The sequence below is a fragment of the Pinus tabuliformis genome, chromosome 8, assembly GCF_031772625.1.
Source record: "Pinus tabuliformis cultivar Carrire ecotype Pingquan chromosome 8, CPIR1, whole genome shotgun sequence".
Classification (NCBI taxonomy): Eukaryota; Viridiplantae; Streptophyta; class Pinopsida; order Pinales; family Pinaceae; genus Pinus; species Pinus tabuliformis.
The window spans coordinates 1682359835-1682377856 of record NC_142294.1 but is presented as its reverse complement, the minus strand read 5'-3'; positions in this window follow the sequence as shown (position 1 = coordinate 1682377856).

The window sequence follows — 18022 nt, the reverse complement described above, 5'->3', positions numbered from 1 at the left end:
CAACGATGACTGTATTGCATCCCCAATTCTCCCTCCGCCTGAGATGCACACTTTCCCATTGATGTAACACTCCCACACTCCACGCCTGTCGCCTTGGTGCGATTTTGTCACATGACCTCAACTCATCAAGGGGTCTCAAGGGTTCCCGATTGGGCACTCGACTTGCCTTGGGGCGGTGATTTCAACTCAGGATCCTGACATCCATTGATCTTGGCACTCCAAACAAAAGAAGAAAAAAAGAATAGAACTAGACAAGAACAAAGATATTCATTATTGTTAATGAATTGGTATTTTGAGAAGCTTTATCTCGATTTGATAATGAATTTTAGAGACATACCATTTTGATTATGTTAGTGTCAATGTCTTCACACTTCCATCGGTGATCAAATTTCTCTTTTGCATGCATATTAGGTGTCTCATTCGATCAGCTGCATTCCATTAGGTCATGGATCAACTGATGGTAGTGGTTTCATGTCAATTTCCCTCATGACATTCACCTAATGACCTGTTTACACTTTTTTTTTAGTCATTTATTGTCATCCTATTTCATTTCATTTATAAAAACTAGTTTTAGGGTTTAGTTTCATTAGGTCTTAGGGTTTGTCATCATGGTCATCCTAATTGAATAAAAAGGTCTGCAGGCACATGAGGAAGATAAAAAGGTTCATAGAGTCATAAGTTTACTTCTGTTATGCTAAATAAAGCTCTTTTACCTCAAAACTCTGTTTTGAGGTGAAATTGAGCATTTGCAATTAAAGAATCACTGATGTAATTTAATGTAATTTTATTTTCCTAATATGTAATTAAATTTTTCCTGGTGACCTGGTGACAAAGTCAACTCCTGCCACTGCAAAAAGTCAATGTAATAAGTCCACCTGCAAAAAGGCAAAAGTCAGATGTAAGTGAAATAGAGCATTTTGAAAAAGATGACAAACATTAGAAAAGTGGGTTTTGGTTAATTAAAAATCAAAGGAGAAGGGATATAAAATCCAATTCATGTGTTTCATGTCTTCATTGTTGAATTAACAGAGCCAAAGGGAGAAAATTGTGATTTTGAGTAAAGAAGGCAAAACAGGAGAAAAATCGAAGCATCTTCCTGGCGCTGCGCACCTGTTCCTTGGCGTTGCGCATTAAATCGGTGTTGTGCACCTATTGCAATTTTACAATTCAACTTTGGTCTGGCGCTGCGCATTAAAAGTGCGTTGCACACTTGTTCCTTAGCGCTGCGCACCTGTTAGAGAAGCCATAATCGCTTCAAATCACTTCCAAACTTCCTAGAAAAACAATCGATGCCTATTCCAAGTAAGTATATCACCTCTCCATGCTAAGAAGAGTTATGCTTGGTTGCTTGAGTGTGTTTGGCTTCCTTTAGAGCAAACCCTAGCTAAATGGTAAACACAAACCCTAACCAATTGCTAAATCATCTCTTACAAGTTATCAAAGGTCATTTGCTCTTCTTTCTTACTCCATTCGTATTGAATTTTCAAAATCCCATTCCCTCTCCCTCTGTCATCAAAATCCACTCCCTAAAACCCCACTCTCCTTAACAAACCATAGCCCTATACCCTATTCCCAAACCCTAACTCCCACATCCTACATTTTCACTACATCCACTTCACTATCAAACCCTTATTCCACAACATCATTCAATCCCCTCATTTCCCAAAAGAAACCCAAATTCCTATTCCCCCAAGCATTCACTTCCTCATACACACTGCTTACTTCATATTTTAAAATCTCTTCATATTCATCTGCCTTCACTTCAAATTTCATCACCCATCATATTACCAAGAGCATGGGGACAGATTCAGATTATGAGAGGGAAGAGGAAAATCTGAGTGATTCTTCCAGAGAAGCTCATGTGCCAAGAAAGCCACACAAAGGGGGAAAGATCATCCGGGAGGAGCCCACCACTCTTACAGAATTGCTTGCTTGCCCTCTTGTTGTAGCTAGCTTTAAACACCAGTCTTGTTATCAGTTTTGTGAAATGGTAGAGAGGGTAAAATTTCATCATGAGCTTGCTAGGTTGTTTGTTATCCATCTCCACAATGGCCAAGTGAACCTTGCTGGTGTCTCTTTCACCTTGACACCTGCCACCATTTCAGCAGCAACATGCATCCCTAATGTAGGTGAATAGTGGAATAAGGGGCAGTATGTGGACAGAGAACATTATGAGCCTTACATTAAGGCTGGATATCACAGTCAAATTAGCAGGGTTTTTCCTTTCAAATACTTGCAGAACATTTATGCTCCTCTCATGAAATTCATCATCAAGTATTTCACCTGTGAAGGGAGGTTTTCCCACTTATATACATATCATATCAGGTTGTTGATGCATTTCACAAGAGTAAGGATGACGAACCTCCCTTAATTTATATGCAGGAATATTGAGAAGATGGCTCACTATGTGCAAAGGAAACCTTTTCCTCAACAACTCAACAGCATTTACCACTTCTCACTAATTAAAATTGTTGGCTTAAATCAACTAAGCTTTCTGAATATACCATGGGATACCTTTATTGCCCATGAAATTTTCAAAGGCCCTCAAGTGATTCCATCAGTGCCTCAGGAGGAAGGAGGGCCATCAGGACAGCCAGGTGTTCATGAGACCGAAACCACAGGTGTGCCAGTGTTTTTCACCTATGAGAGAGGCACAAGGAGGCCTTTAGCTGCTACCAGGTGAGTACTATCTCCACGAGGGGTGGAAGGGGTCTCGTTTTCTTCACCAGACCACAGACAAATGTTATCTTCACCGGGGGTGAAAGGGGCTTTGCCTTCTTCTCTAGCTATATAGGTTGGCCAGCAGTCAAAGGGCAGAGATAAAGGGAAACAAAAGATGCATGAAAAGATCCCTCCTGGAGGGAAAGACAAAGAGTTTATTCTGATTGAGGAGGATGTTACTGATTTGGGCTCAAAAAGCTCAAGACTCAAGGACATGATTATCAAAGAGAAGGAGGCTGAAATACAAGCCTTATCACTTAAACTTGAGAGGGAAAAATGGATCATCAACTTTCTTGAGCAAGAAAACAAGAAACTGACAGATAAGCAAGATATTATGGAGCTACAAATGATTAGGGAAAATAGGCAAGAGGCAAAGAAAAGAAAGATCAACATGACCTCCCTTGAGCAAGGAATTGAGGATGACCGAGAATCATGGTTGGAGAGGGTGAAAATTCACCTTGAGAAGATGCTTGAGAAAGCCAACAAAGAGAAGAAAATTTTGCGCCATATGGCCTATCACTACCTAACCTAGAACAAGATTTGCAAAACAAGGGTAAAAAGGCTAAAAGCCAAGCTAAAAAGAGCTTTGAGGAGCAAAAAGGAGAAAGATAAACTCAAGATCTTGGCTGAAGCATCATTAGCACATCAAAGCACTTAACAAGGATTATTCATGCCAAATTTCAAGAAATTTGGAGAAATTTATGACATTTTTGAATTTTTGAAATTGAAAAATAGGCTTTTCCAATCGGTGGCGCTGCGCTTTTGTTAGGGACATCTTCTTTCAAAATGGTTTAGATTTTTGGAATCAACATGGAAAAATATGAAAGATTAGAAATAGTGAGGAATTTTGGACAATTTCTAGGTCTCCAAAAGGGCAAAAAACACCCAAAAAGTGCCCTCTCTGCCACTTTTTTGCCACATAGGAAGCAGTCTTGGGAGAATCAATTTTTGGAGAGGAAAATGGACTCCAAATTCATAAATTCAAGTTGTTCCAGAAAGTATACTCGCCAAAATTTTTAACGAGCTATCCTGTACCTGATTTGGACTCTAGTAAGGCTTCCAAAATTGGCTTAGAAAAAGTGTTGCGCATTAAATGGATTTTGCCTACTTTGCCTGATTTTCCAAAATTTTCCTAGTTTTCTTGGGAGATCATTTTTTCCTCCTTTCTTGGTAAATGTAAGCATGGTAAATTATGAATTTGATGTAAATATGGATGAAAATCACTTCATAAGGTAGATACATCAAGTTCCAAGTGGTTTTGAGCTGTAATGAATTGGTTTCCTTGGTTTTAGAGGCAAGTTGTTCCACTACCTATATTCCTGTTCTTAGTTTAGATATGGTTGAAACCACCCCTTTTCTCATGGATTCGACCCTGATAGCTAGCTTGAGTAGTTTCCTTGCCTATATCATGTACTTTTTGATTCATTTGTAAAGGTTGGACTTTGGCAAAAGTGTTGGACTCACTGAACATTTGTATCAACAATTTGGCAAGGAATAAAACCAGGTTTCACAACTATTTTTGTGGGATTCTTGTGACAGTGAGTTTATGTATTGTTTCTTCTTTGTAATGAGTTTTTTCTGATGTTTTATATGTATCCACATCTCTCTCTCTCTTCTAAACTAAATGAATAAAGGTGAATAGACAAAACACACTAATTTACAGTGCTTTGTCTTGGGAATGCATTTGGATTTCAATGTTTTCACAGTTTGAAGAGGATTCATAGTTTCTTATGCCCTCCTCAACTCCTCAGCTGTCTTAATCTGCCATCTCAATCCATTTTCTAGTACATAAACCCTTTTCTACCTTGTCCCACAGGACACGACTGTATCCCTGAGTTGATTTCCCGAACCTAATCTGCCTTCTCCAATTGATCCAACAACCAAAACCTGAAATCAAACAAAATTCTTTGATTTACTATACCTAGCCTAAAATCAGCATTCATTTCAGTCATCTCAAGCCCTACTTTTCAATATCCTAATTGAGATTGACAAGGAGAGAACCCTCTCCCGACCTGGTAGGGCTAGCTAGCAAGTTAAGTGTGGTTTGATGTTACCCTAGACTTACCTTCCTTCAGCCTGAGGTAGATTTAGGCACTAATAGATTCTACAAAGGATCCATGATAGCAATATAGACTAGCCATATGCTTATAATTTATGATTAATATAATATCAAAGCCCAAGTTTGAAAATACTTGGTGAACAACTTGTATGGTAAACACCCATAATAGGTACTAAGAAAGTGAAAAAGCATTGTTATGAGGTCTAGAGAGGAGTAAAAGACCCAAAATTGTGGGACTTCTCATGAAGAACATGATGAAGAATATTTGTAATTCAAGTTTACATGGTTGGGGAAGAGAGTTGTCGCATTGATTGAAATGATAACAATAGTAATTGTCATGAAGGATAAGGAAGGACACTCAACAAAGAGTAGGCATGAAGAAGAAAAGGCTTACCTAGAATATTCCAAAGGCAAGAGGCATGGAGACTCAAATAATTACAACAATGTGTCTTCATCTTCCAGTATTTCATCTAAGGTTGAAGAAAAAAATGAAATACCAACTTATGATAGTCAAGTTAATGATGAAAACTAGCTTTGAGGATTAACTGAGTTGGTCGAGTCCCTGTCGTTAAAGCACCCCTGCTATTGAGAGGTCACGGGTTCAATTCTCTCAACACTCTTAGGGTAAGGCTTCATGGTTGAGCCAGTAGGAAGTTATCCTTTCTAGTAGATATGATTGGTACAATTATTCCAATGACATAGCGGTCACTGATCTTTGAGGATCTTGAACCACAAAAAAACATTTAATGATGAAAACTTCAATTTCTAGTTAAAATAGTTGGAAGTTTATTTTAACATTTATCCAATAAAATAAACACAAAAACATCATTTATTTGTTTGAAAATGTCTAGATTTACTTTATTAGCTATGTAGATGCATTGAGGCTAGGTGAAAATCCCATGGTTACAAAACCAGAGGATTTCAAGAAATTATTGAAATCAATCCTATCACATAGGCTATGAAGAGGAACAACTCCTAAAAATGAAATCCTTCAACAAGATCAAGAATAGAGTGTACAAGAATACTTGAATGTTGGGTTGTGTTATATTCTTTCCATGACTAGCCCACATAGTTAACCGGGGGTTAGAAGGGGGGCGGAGCTCCCCGTTCGTTGCGTCGATTGCTTAGTGGGGGGGGGGGGTCACATGGGGTTTGAGGGGTGCAGGTAACCCCTCTCTATGGGCTCCAGGGCAACGCCCCAAAAATTTTTGGTTTTCGATCCTATGTTAGGTTGGGCGAACCCACCTATGGTTTTGTGCATGATTTTTGCGCATGGTTTTGGATGCAATGGTTTTCGGTCCATGGCTTTGGACGTGATGGTTTTTGGTCCAAGGTATTATATGCTTCGACATGTATAAATATGTATTGTAACATTGAAAGGAACATAATGAAAAATCAAGCTAGTAGTCCTGGTTTTGGGATCCAAGGGAAAATATCTGTGTATATGTGTTTTATGTGTTATGCTCTCGCATTGTTTATTTTCTGTGTTTTAGAATTCGTATGTAGGTAATTTTTGTATGGGGTTAAAACCTACATTTGGTATTGGAGCTATTTTGGCTTAAGGGGACACCTTTGTTGCTGAGGGGTTTCGCTCGGGCCTGTGGTACACCCTGTTCAGTGGGAGATCTGTAAGAACGATTCTGGTGGTGAAAGAAGATGGCGAGTAGTGGGAAGATAGAGATCGAGAAATTTAATGGTCAGATTTTTGAGTTGTGGAAACTCAAAATGGAGGATCTGTTGGTGGATAAAGATCAGCGGATTGCAGTAGATCCAGGTACTAAACCAACAGGAGTGTTTGATGAAGAATGGAAGAAGTTGGATCGAAAGGCAAAGAGCACAATAAGATTGTGTGTCTCAGATTTAGTATTGCTGAATGTATCAAGGGAAGCTATGGCGAAGGCTTTGTGGGACAATTTAGGGACTTTGTACCAATCTAAGTCTCTGGTGAATAAACTGTTCCTGCGGAAAAAGATGTATAACCCGAGGATGAAAGATGGAGACTCGGTGACAGAGCCTCTGAACGCATTTAATATTGTGTTAAGTCAGTTATTATCTATTGATATTAAAATTTCAGATGAAGATAAGTGCATCAGTTTGTTGTGTTCTCTACCAGATTCGTGGGATAGTCTAGTTGTTGCAATAGGTAGCAATGCAACTACCTTGCACTTTGATGAAATAGTCTCATCCTTGCTAACGGAGGAGATGAGATGGAAAAATATGGAGAGCCAGAATGGTGATGCCTTGTCTATACAAGGACGGCCCCAGAATAGAAACAAAAATAAGTCATCGAGTGGGAGATCTAAATCTAGATGGAGATCTAAATCTCCAGGAAAACCTGTAAAGGTGGTGTGCTGGAAATGCAGAAAGGAAGGGCACTACAAAAGGGACTATAAATCTAAAGCTCTTGATAAAGGAAAGGGATCTGATGATGCTCCTTCTGCAGAGGTGAAAACCACCTCAGATGAAGGTGGGGATGTGTACTTGGCTTCTTCATGTACACATGTAGATCATGAGGCATGGTTGATTGACTCAAGTGCATCCCTTCACTTCACTCCCCATAGAGTGTGGTTTTGCAAGTATGAGAAATACGATGGTGGTGATGTCTTCTTATGGGATGATAGGAAGGCTAGAATCATTGGTCGCAGAAAAGTAAAGCTGAATTTGCAAGGTGGAAGTGTTCTTCATATTCCTGCATTGGCCAGAAGTCTGATTTCTGTAAGCAAGTTGGATGATGCAGGTGTAAAAACAGTGTTCGAGAAGGATACCAACAAAATGGTTCGGGGAGCACTGAATTGATGCGGGGAGTTCGGATTGGAACTCTGTACAAGCTACAAGGTAGCACTGTTATTGATGGGTGCAACAGTTATGTGGTTCCTAAAAGTGGAGTAGAAAATCTAGTGGTCTCTGGAGAGAAGACCATGTTGCGGCATTAAAGGCTTGGACATATTGGAGAGAAGGGCCTTCGAATACTTCATGGTAAAGGTATGGTAGAAGGTATGAGTAATAGCTCTATGGATTTTGATTTCTATGAAAATTGTGTATATGGGAAGTGGAATCGGGTGAGTTTCCCCTCTAGTGGTAAGAGGACGAAATAGATATTAGAGCTTGTGCACAGTGATGTGTTTGGACCTGTGAAGGTTCCATCACTGGGTAAGTCTATGTACTATGTATCATTTATAGATTACTTCTCAAGGAATACATGGATATATTTCCTTAAGCAGAAATCTGAAGTCTTTGACAGGTTTAAATAATTTAAGGCTCTGGTGGAAAACCAGATAGAGAAGAAGATAAAGGTGCTGAGGTCTGATAACGGTTTAGAGCTTTGCAGCAAGGAATTTGAAGAATTATGTAAGAAGTGTGGTATAGCACGACAGAAGACTACTCCATATACACCTTAGAAAAATGGAGTTGCAGAAAGAATGAACAAGACGTTGATGGAAAGGGCAAGAAGCATGCTCAGTGTTGCCGAGTTAGGACAGGAATTCTGGGCAGAGGCGATGGATACTGCATGTTACCTAGTCAAAGGTCACCTTCATCAGCGTTGGAGGATAAGACTCCACAAGAGGTATGGACTGGTAAGAAACCCTCTCTTTCACATCTGAGGGTATTTGGATGTGATGCATATGTACATGTTCCAAAGGAGAAAAGAACCAAGTTGGATAGTAAATCTGAAAAGTGCATCTTTATTGGGTATAAGGATGGTTTAAAGGGTTATAAGCTTTGGAACCCAGTAACAAGGAAGGTTGTGTACAGCTGAGATGTGGCGTTCAGAGAGGTGAAAGATGTTATTAAACATGAAGTCCAACCAAAGCAACCTGAGAAGATAGAGTTTGAGCTTAAGGAGGAAGAATCGGACTCTACATCAGAAGAGGAATCAGAAGATGAAGAGCCACAAACTCTAGGTGTGAGAAGATCAGTTTGAGAAAGAAGGTAGCCAGAAAGGTATAGCCCATCTGCTTTTTGTTCAAATTTTGCTTTATCTATTACTGATGATGATCCCAGAACTGTGAAGGAAACAGTAGATTCAGAGGATGGAAAACTCTCGAAAGATGCCATGGTTGATGAAATGGCATCTGTGCACAAAAATAAGGCTTGGGATTTGGTGGAATTGCCGGCTAGAAGGAAACCCATTGGCAGCAAATGGGTGTTCAAGAAGAAGACAATTGCAGAAGGAAAGGTGGAGAAATACAAAGCTTGGTTGGTAGCAAAAGGTTATTCCCAGGTGTCGGGAATTGATTTTGGTGATATTTTTTCTCCTGTTGCTAAGGTAACTTCTATTAGATTACTTTTATATGTTGTTGTTGCTTTTGATTTTTAGGTAGAACAGATGGTTGTGAAGACAACATTTCTTCACGGGGATCTAGAAGAGGAGATCTACATGAAGCAACTTGAAGGCTTTGCGATGAAGGGTAAGAAATAACTGGTATGCAAGTTAAAGAAGTCTCTGTATGGGTTAAAATAGTCACCAAGGACGTGGTATCATAAATTTGATACATTTATACGGGGACTTGGCTTCACCAGAAGCAAAGCAGATCACTATGTGTATTTTAAATTAGTTGGTGACCGTGTTATTTATCTGGTCTTGTATGTGGATGATATGTTGTTGGTTGGAAATGAAAAAGAAATTATCCAGGATTTTAAGACCCAATTGTCCTCCAAATTCGACATAAAAGATCTTGGTGCTGCAAACTATATTTTGGGCATGGAAATTAAAAGAGATTGGGAAAAGAGGAAGCTCTGGTTAAACCAGAGGAAGTATGTCGAGACAATACTGCAGAGGTTTAATATGCAGGATAGTAAACCGATGAAGGTTCCTATTCCTGTAGGTGTGATGTTATCTGCTGAAGAGTGTCCCAGGACACAAGAAGAGGAAGAGGACATGTCCTGCGTTCCATATACAAGTGCAGTCAGTATCCTGATATATGCAATGGTCTGTACTAGACCAGACATTTCACATGCAGTGGGAGTATTGAGCATGTTTATGTCAAAACCAGGGAAGGAGCACTGGACAGCAGTGAAGCGGGTTTTTAGGTATTTGCGTGGCACTAGTGATTATGGTTTGTGCTACCAAGGAAGACCAGGATTGGACAGAGTGTTGGATATTCGTGGCTTTGTTGATGCAGATTGGGCTGGAGATCTGGATCAGAGAAGATCTACAAGTGGGTATGTGTTTAACCTATTTGGAGGTGCAGTCAGTTGGAAGAGTAAGAAACAATCTGTAGTGGCACTATCAACTACAGAGGTAGAATACATGGCAGCCACTCATGCAAGCAAGGAAGCAGTTTGGTTGCAGAGATTGTGTTCAAGTATGGGGTTTGTACAAGGAGCTATAAGGATAGACTATGATAGCCAAAGTGTAATTTTATTGGCAAAGAACCCTACATATCATTCAAAGACAAAGCATATTGATGTTCAGTATCACTTTGTGAGGGATATGATAGAAGGAAAAAAGGTGTTGCTGGTAAAGGTAGACTCTTTGAAGAATAGTGCAGATGCATTGACAAAATATGTGAGCTCTGAGAAGTTCTCTTGGTGTAGAGAAACAATGGGCATTGCAGGGCTAGATAAATGACTAAGCTCTCTTGTGGCCCCCTGTGGAAAGAAAACAACAAGTGGGAGAATGTTGGGTTGTGTTATATTCTTTCCATGACTAGCCCATGTAGTTAACCGAGGGTTAGAAGGGGGGTGGAGCTCCCTGTTGGTTGCGTCGATTGCGTAGTTGGGGGGGTGGGGGTTTCATAGGGGGTTTGATGGGTGCAGGTAACCTCACTCTATGGGTTTCGAGGCAGCGCCCTGGAAAATTTTGGTTTTGGACCCTATTTTGGGTGGACCCACCTATGGTTTTGTGCATGATTTTCGCACATGGTTTTGGACGCGATGGTTTTCGGTCCATGGTTTTGGATGTGATGGTTTTCAGTCCATGGTATTAGATGCTTCGGCATGTATAAATATGTATTGTAACATTGAAAGGAACATAATGAAAAATCAAGCTAGTAGTCCCGGTTTTGGGATCTAGGGGAAAATCTCAGTGTATATGTGTTATGCGCTCGCATTGTTTATTTTCTGTGTTTTAGAATTCGTATGCAGGTAATTTCTGTACGGGGTTAAAACCTACATTGACCAAATTCTAGAAGTGGGCCATGAGGTTGGGCACCTCCTTAGAAGAGCCTAGGGTAGTGGTGAAGTAACTTGGAGGACAACTAATCCATATCTAAAGGATATGAAAATATTTTAGTGTGAAAAGCATAGATGAAACTAGTAAAAAATCTCTCTACATTCAATTTGATTTCAAAAAGGGGCGGTAATAGAAGGGTTGAGAGGAGACTAGCAAAACCAAAAGCAAAAGATTGTAGCAATAACACAAAAGGGAAAAAAACAAATTGAGGCATAAATATACTATTTTAATCAAAGTTCAAATGAAGGACTGAAAGGCAAATGCTTTTTTTGTGACTAGAGGTATCAACAACTATGTCAATCTCATATTCATGTGACACAAGATTCCAACCACTACCACTATTACCTCTAAGTGAAACTACATGCCCCCCAACACATGGCTCATGGACTAAATAAGGGGGATTTGAACCTTGGATAACATATTTAACATAATACTTCATAACGCTACCATTACCAATTGAGCTTACCCCAAGGGCAAGGTAAATGATTTGTTTGAAAAGAGTTATCAATGTAATTTGATTATTAAATCCTTTATAGATGATTTTGGCTTACAAACTTATGATTTAGTACAACCATGCTTGTTGGGTTGGAAGCTAGATAATTCGACCATAAGAATCACCAAGAAATGCAAAAATAGATTTGTCATTCATGTTGATTGTGCCATTGAAGTGGAATTTAAAGTTTTGTCACTAGATGCATGTGAAATTATGCTTGGTGGCCTTTACTTATGGGACAGTGACGTGACTTTCAACAATAAAGAGGACAAATAGTTCTTGGTTAAAGGTGGTAAAGCCTACCTCATATAAAAACATAATGGGAGAGGAAGAATAACTCCATTAACAAATAAAACAAGGGCAAACAAACATATTGATAGAGACAAACAAGAATCAAATGTCCTTAATATATAGTGGAGTAGCATACTTGGGGAGACAAGTGGAGGCCTTGTGCTTCCATATTCTTTGTCGATAAGATTTTGGAGACCAAAAGCCTCTCAATGGGAAGGTGTGATCTAAAACAAATTTGCAAAAAAAATCAAATGGTTAATGTCTTAGATCCAGACAAAGCACTTGGCTATATAAGTGGAGCAACATAGTTATCAACATGACCTAAATGGTTCTCATTTTTTAGAAGTAGTATTTAGTAGTTGTTTTTATTGCTATTTCAAAAAATGGTTCTAATACTAACACTTTTTTTTTCAAAGGTAGTATTTTGACATTTTAAATTTTTAGCTATAAATTATCTACTTATTTTTTTAATGTTGTTTTTGGCCTTATTTTTCATATTTTATTAAAAGTGTTTGTTTTATTTTTGCATTCACATTTTTTCCTTTTTTATTATTATTTTTTTAATGTTATGAAAAAACAACATAAGAAAATAATATTTTAAACAATAATAAGAATTTTATATATCCTTTTTAAAATATCATTACGTTTTTAGTTCATTTAAAATATCATACATCCCAAATATGCAAAATATTGTTTTTAAATAGTTGTGATTGATAATTGTAATTAAATAATACTATTTCTTATTTTATTTAATTCAATTCATAATTGATAATTGTAATCAAATAGTATTGTTTTTAGATATGATCTTACATTTTGCTTTCATTTAGAGTTATCTTCTTTGATACTAATTTTCTCCCTTCAACACTGGAAAAATATTTTTTCAATTTTTGTAATAAAAATATTTCTAACTTATATCTTATAAAAACATTAATATATTAAAAAAAATAATCATTCTTACAAATATAAATTACAAAATGGAATTTTATATTTAATAACAAATTTAGGGGAAAAGTGGTTAAAACCCTTTTTTAATTAAACTTAAAAAACAAATTTAAATAAATAAAAAATAAATAACATTAAGCATATAAACAAAATATAATCATCTTTAAATTTATTTATTTAGAATTTCATCACATTTTCAATTTAATTCCCCGTAAATGTGCTTGAAAAAAAATGAATCCAAAGACATGAAGGACTCTTGAATAATCTTTAGTAAAAAGACAAGACACAAATTTTCCACTAAAATACTCTTAGAATCTCATTTAATGACAAGCTAAGAATCACCCAAGACCTAAATCTTCTTGATTCCTTATCTTTCGCTACCTTAAACAAAGTTCAAAGAGCCGTGCATTTTACCTTGTTATTAGATCCCTTACTGTTGGCTTGAGGGGCTTAGACCCAGGTTCAGAGTTAGATGCGCTAACCAACAAAACCCTATACCACCAGTCCTTTCGACAACACTCTGGTCGGGCAGACTGCAGTCTCACCCGAGGCGATATTGAGGGATGTTGGAACCAGGTTTCCACATCCAAAAGGATGAGTCTGGATCTTGTCTTAGTCTTAGATCTATTTATGAGCTATGCGATCTTACTTAGTATTATATCGAATATGATTTATTCATACAAAAATACTACTCACAGGTCTAAACTCTATCTACTATGCATAAATCAATGGATCTTAACTGTAATTAACTGTAACTATATTCAACTATGAATTTTGATCTTATCTTTATTGCGCTACACAAAATTAAGCAATAATCACATAAAGTAAAGTACAAATGGTAAGCACACAAATTTTCCTTCAAAATATTCTTTATTAACTTCAGATCTTCATAGTTACAATCTTCTTACCCCGCGTACACAGTTGCAGGGGCCTACGCACACAGCTGCAGACTTACCAAGGTCTTCGTGCACACAACTGCAGGATCCTTCCCCTTCAATCTAACACAAAAAGATATAACAATACAGACCCAAACGATCCAAATATGATGAATGCATTTGACTTACTAAGATAACCCTTTATATATCCTTTTCCCTTACAATACCATGGGCGAAACTTAAAACATTCAAATTAATCCCATCCCTTTACAAAATAAGGGGCTTTGACCCACCCTAAATCCCCTATGACTCCTAAAACACTGCATGAAGTGCTTTCTGCTCCTCAAAATGCGGGTTCTTTACAAAACTTTCACAAAACTTTGACCTAAGGGGACCCTACCCAACAAGCCCCCAACACAAAGATGTGACTCGTCCCGAGTCACTGAGATGGAACGTCCTGAATATTTTCTTTGAGACTGTTGTATGCATTATTCAACGGTTGAAGTGTCTCTGCGCACTGCAGGGAGGCCTATCGTACTTCCTCTACCATCTTTTCTATCATCAACCCTGTTGTTTCCAAACCAATGGTTCTTTGCATCTGCCTTATGTTCTTCAGCTTTCTCTCCACTGTCTCTGAGAGCTGAATGGCTTCCTTGACCCATGGTTGCATCCGTTCTAAAATGATCTGCTCTTTTTTCCACAGCTCATCAATCTAGCCCTGCAAAAATTTTCCCTCCTGGAGACAAGAAAACCGTTGCACAAGTGCTAAGGTCTACGCTGTCACTTTGATTTCATCAAAATTTTGTTGTGTGTCACAGATCTCTACCTGAATCTTTTGGACATGTGGGTCCTCTTGCAGCGAGGTCCATATCTCCATAATGTCTTCAAAGATCTAACTATAGTCCTTGATTGTAGTCGCTATATCTTCCATAACATCCTTGATGTCTGTTGCGTGTTGTTCGCGAACCTCTGGGGGAGTTGTCGGTTGCAGCCTCATCTGCAACTCCACAATCTGCATTTCTAACTCAAATTTCACTTTGTCAACTTGTGCCTTGGAGTCTTTTACTACTTCTGCAAGATTCTAAAGCTTCTCTTCTGGTGCTACCTTTGTCTAGATCTAGAGCTACGGTAGCTTACTGCATGCTTTGGTGATGGCCACTTCTAGTTGCTTCATGTGCGCAACTACCTCATCACGCTCCATGATGGCCTGATTCTTGGTCTCGAACATCTGTCAGTTGTCATCTTTAACTTCTTTAATCACCAATAGAGCTTGTTGTTCTCGTATCTTCAGTTCGTGAGTGACTCCCTGATGTAACTCGTGCAATGTCTGAATGGGGAGTGACACAAGGTTGAGACTTAGATTTTTCCAGTGTTGTGTGCACTCTTGGTCTTTAGTTGTCTCAAAATGTAGATATCGCCCTGTTAGTTTCACAACCCGAAGCTTAGATGTGATTTTTGTATTTTTACTAAATGGTTCCATGCTCATTTGACCCACGCTCGCCTGAGTCACGCTCGCTTGAACTGCACTCACCTAAACTTCCATCTTCTTGAGGCCCCGTTGGACCTCTGTCAAAAATACTTTGTACTGGTCTTCAATGTTTCCCCACAAGTCCTCTGTCACAGCTTGAACTATGTCTCATATCTCGTCAATGTCCCCCTTAGTGATGACCATCCGTTCTACGCTAGTGGATCTATCTGGATTTTGCTTCTTTCGTGCACCTTCAAAACTTGATTTCCACCTTTTAACAATGAAAGGGGAATCCACCTCCTCAGTATCAACAAAAGGGTCTTCACAACCCTAATCACCACCTCTGATGGCCTCTTCTTCCTGCTCGACTGTGCGCTCTATCCCTAGTGCAGTATCCTTGTTGTGGAGGTAAATCCTCTCTGCGGACAGAGACAATCCCTACTATCCCAGACCGGGTCTAGCAACAATCACACAATTCTATCACGCAAGTTCCTAATTGCAAATAAAAAGTAGATGATGAGAACCTACTTCGATTCCAACACTAGTGTTCGTCGAAGAGATATCACCCCCGTTCCTTTGCCTTGGCCGGTCACGATCCCCACGATCTCCGTGATTGGACACCTGCACATGCAAAGAAAAACACGAAAACAAGCATAAAATCTAGTAGATGCAATTATATATCAGTCAGAAAAGATATAACTCAACATCAAACATAAGACAATGAGAGTGGAACCATAATGATAGTCATCTATTATTAATAAATAACAAAGAAGAATACAACCATTGTTCTGACGTCAAATCCTCCTTTGGCTGGGTAGTCAGCTACACAAGTCTTGCAAAGCTTGTTGGGATGAGGAACAAGCCTCTCTCTCTTTGGGTGACAAGAATCTCCTTACTTAGTTTGGCCTTATGGGTGCAAAGAAGGCTCTTGCAGCTTCAAACTCTTAAACTTCTGGAACTACTGACTATTGTGTCTGTCACTATGACTACTGTAGCTAGCTTGCTCAAGGCATAGAGGCAAGCTTTTATAGATAGAGAGTAAAGAGATAGGATCAACCACATTATTCATGGGATTGGCTTTATCACTTGGAAACTTCCATGAAATGTGGCAAACCACTTTCCCCTCTATGGAGATTCGAAGCCAAACCATCCTATCTCAACATAGATTCAGTTGGTGAATGGGTTGAAGCGAACCTTCGGGAGTTTGGTGGTTGAAAACTTTACTCAATTCGGTTGGCGCGAGTGCGACTCTGAGACAGAGCACCAATGGCGCGCCCTTTTTAGAGGATTTCCCTCATTGGCGCGGGCAGTGAACTATGGACCCGTGCTAATGCAAAAAGAGTTGTTTTCATGAGAATTTTGCAGGAGATGTCTTTAGGGCAAATGAAGCTCATACTCAGAGGAATACAATGCAAGTGGTTTCAGGTCATGTCACTTCTCACAGGTCCCGGAATGAGTCCTCCAGTGTACGGGTAAGGGGTAACAGGGACGGTGACAAACGGTGACAAATTGCTGTGTAACAGATGCCCCCTAAAGCATGAGGCCCAAGAGAGAGAGGGGTGAAATGCTTTACAAGAACATGCGTGACTGAAAACACGGCTGTCGGAAAACCTGCATAAAGAAGTACAACTGATATCTCAAGTACATGATATATGTGGTATGGGTGCAGCCATCCATAATAGAGTACATAACAATCTAGATCCAAGGCATGGACGCAACCATCCAGAGAGGATCGATAACTAGACTCAGGCATGGTCACAGCCATCCAGTGTATGAGTCATGTAATAATCATAATAAGCCACAAATCGCAGCCTGGATTCCAATAGACAAAATCCAGGGTCTTGCGCTCCATCTCGACCTGAACAAAGTACAAGTCCAAGCATGTGAATACATGAGTAGAAGTCGAACATGCATGAACATCGTCTGATTACCAGCCAATAATGAAAATTGTTAACAGACGCGAGAGGTACCACCAATAATGACAATGGCCCTCAAGGTACTACAGGTACAATCTACGGCGTGTGAATCAATGAGCTGGCATCGAACACCCGTAGAATCATTCGATCGGAGGCCAATGATAAAAACCTCTCATCGAACACGAAGAACCTGCCATTGAGGAATGCAGGCTCCAAGGCACCAGAAGGGAGTCTCTAGATCAGCTTCCTGGATAATGAGCTGAAGTTGATAGGAAGTGACCTTGATCAAAGGTGGGCCATAGTGTTTCCCACATCATTGACACGAGACAGAAGAAAAATGTTGTGGTGAATCAGAAATATGTGAGGCATCAGAGGAAGGTTTACTGCTGCAGAGGTCAACTTCTCTTGAACATATCGGCGACACGACAGTGGACGTGCCAGTATTTGACATCAAATAAGCAGAGGTCATGGTGACAAGGCAATGAGCAGATGAGAGGTCAAATAGGATAACCCAAACCCATGGAGGCTAGTGTAAAACAAGATGAGATGTCCCCACCCTGACACGTATGCAGACTAGTGCCATGTTCAAGAGCGACAATACTACCGACACGACAATAATTATGGGTCCATTTTGCCCACCATTTCTGGCGAGTACCCCAGTTATTTTTAACAAGCTTGATGGGGATAGCATGTGCTTGTGGGCGTCATTTCGACGGAATCCGATGTCATTAAGTTTTAACGAGTCTGACAAAGGAAGAACTCGGCGCCTTTTCCTGTTTAGAGAGTCTGAAAAGACAGTAGAAAAGAAAAACTCCAGGGGGGTCCTTTTTTTTAAAGTTGTGTCTCTCGAGCCTGAAAAAGTATAAAACAATGCTCGAAATAACCGCCCGACCATTTCGATCGAGGAGTACTTTTCATGTTAGTGACATCGACCTGAAAAAGTAAAAAAGCGATCAATATCACGTCGTTTCGTAACCATTAACAAACCTGAAACGACAAGGGTCCGACGATCTTTTCATTTTTACATTGTCGAAAAAGGGTTTAAAGACGACCACCTCTTATTTACGTTTAACGAGTCAAGA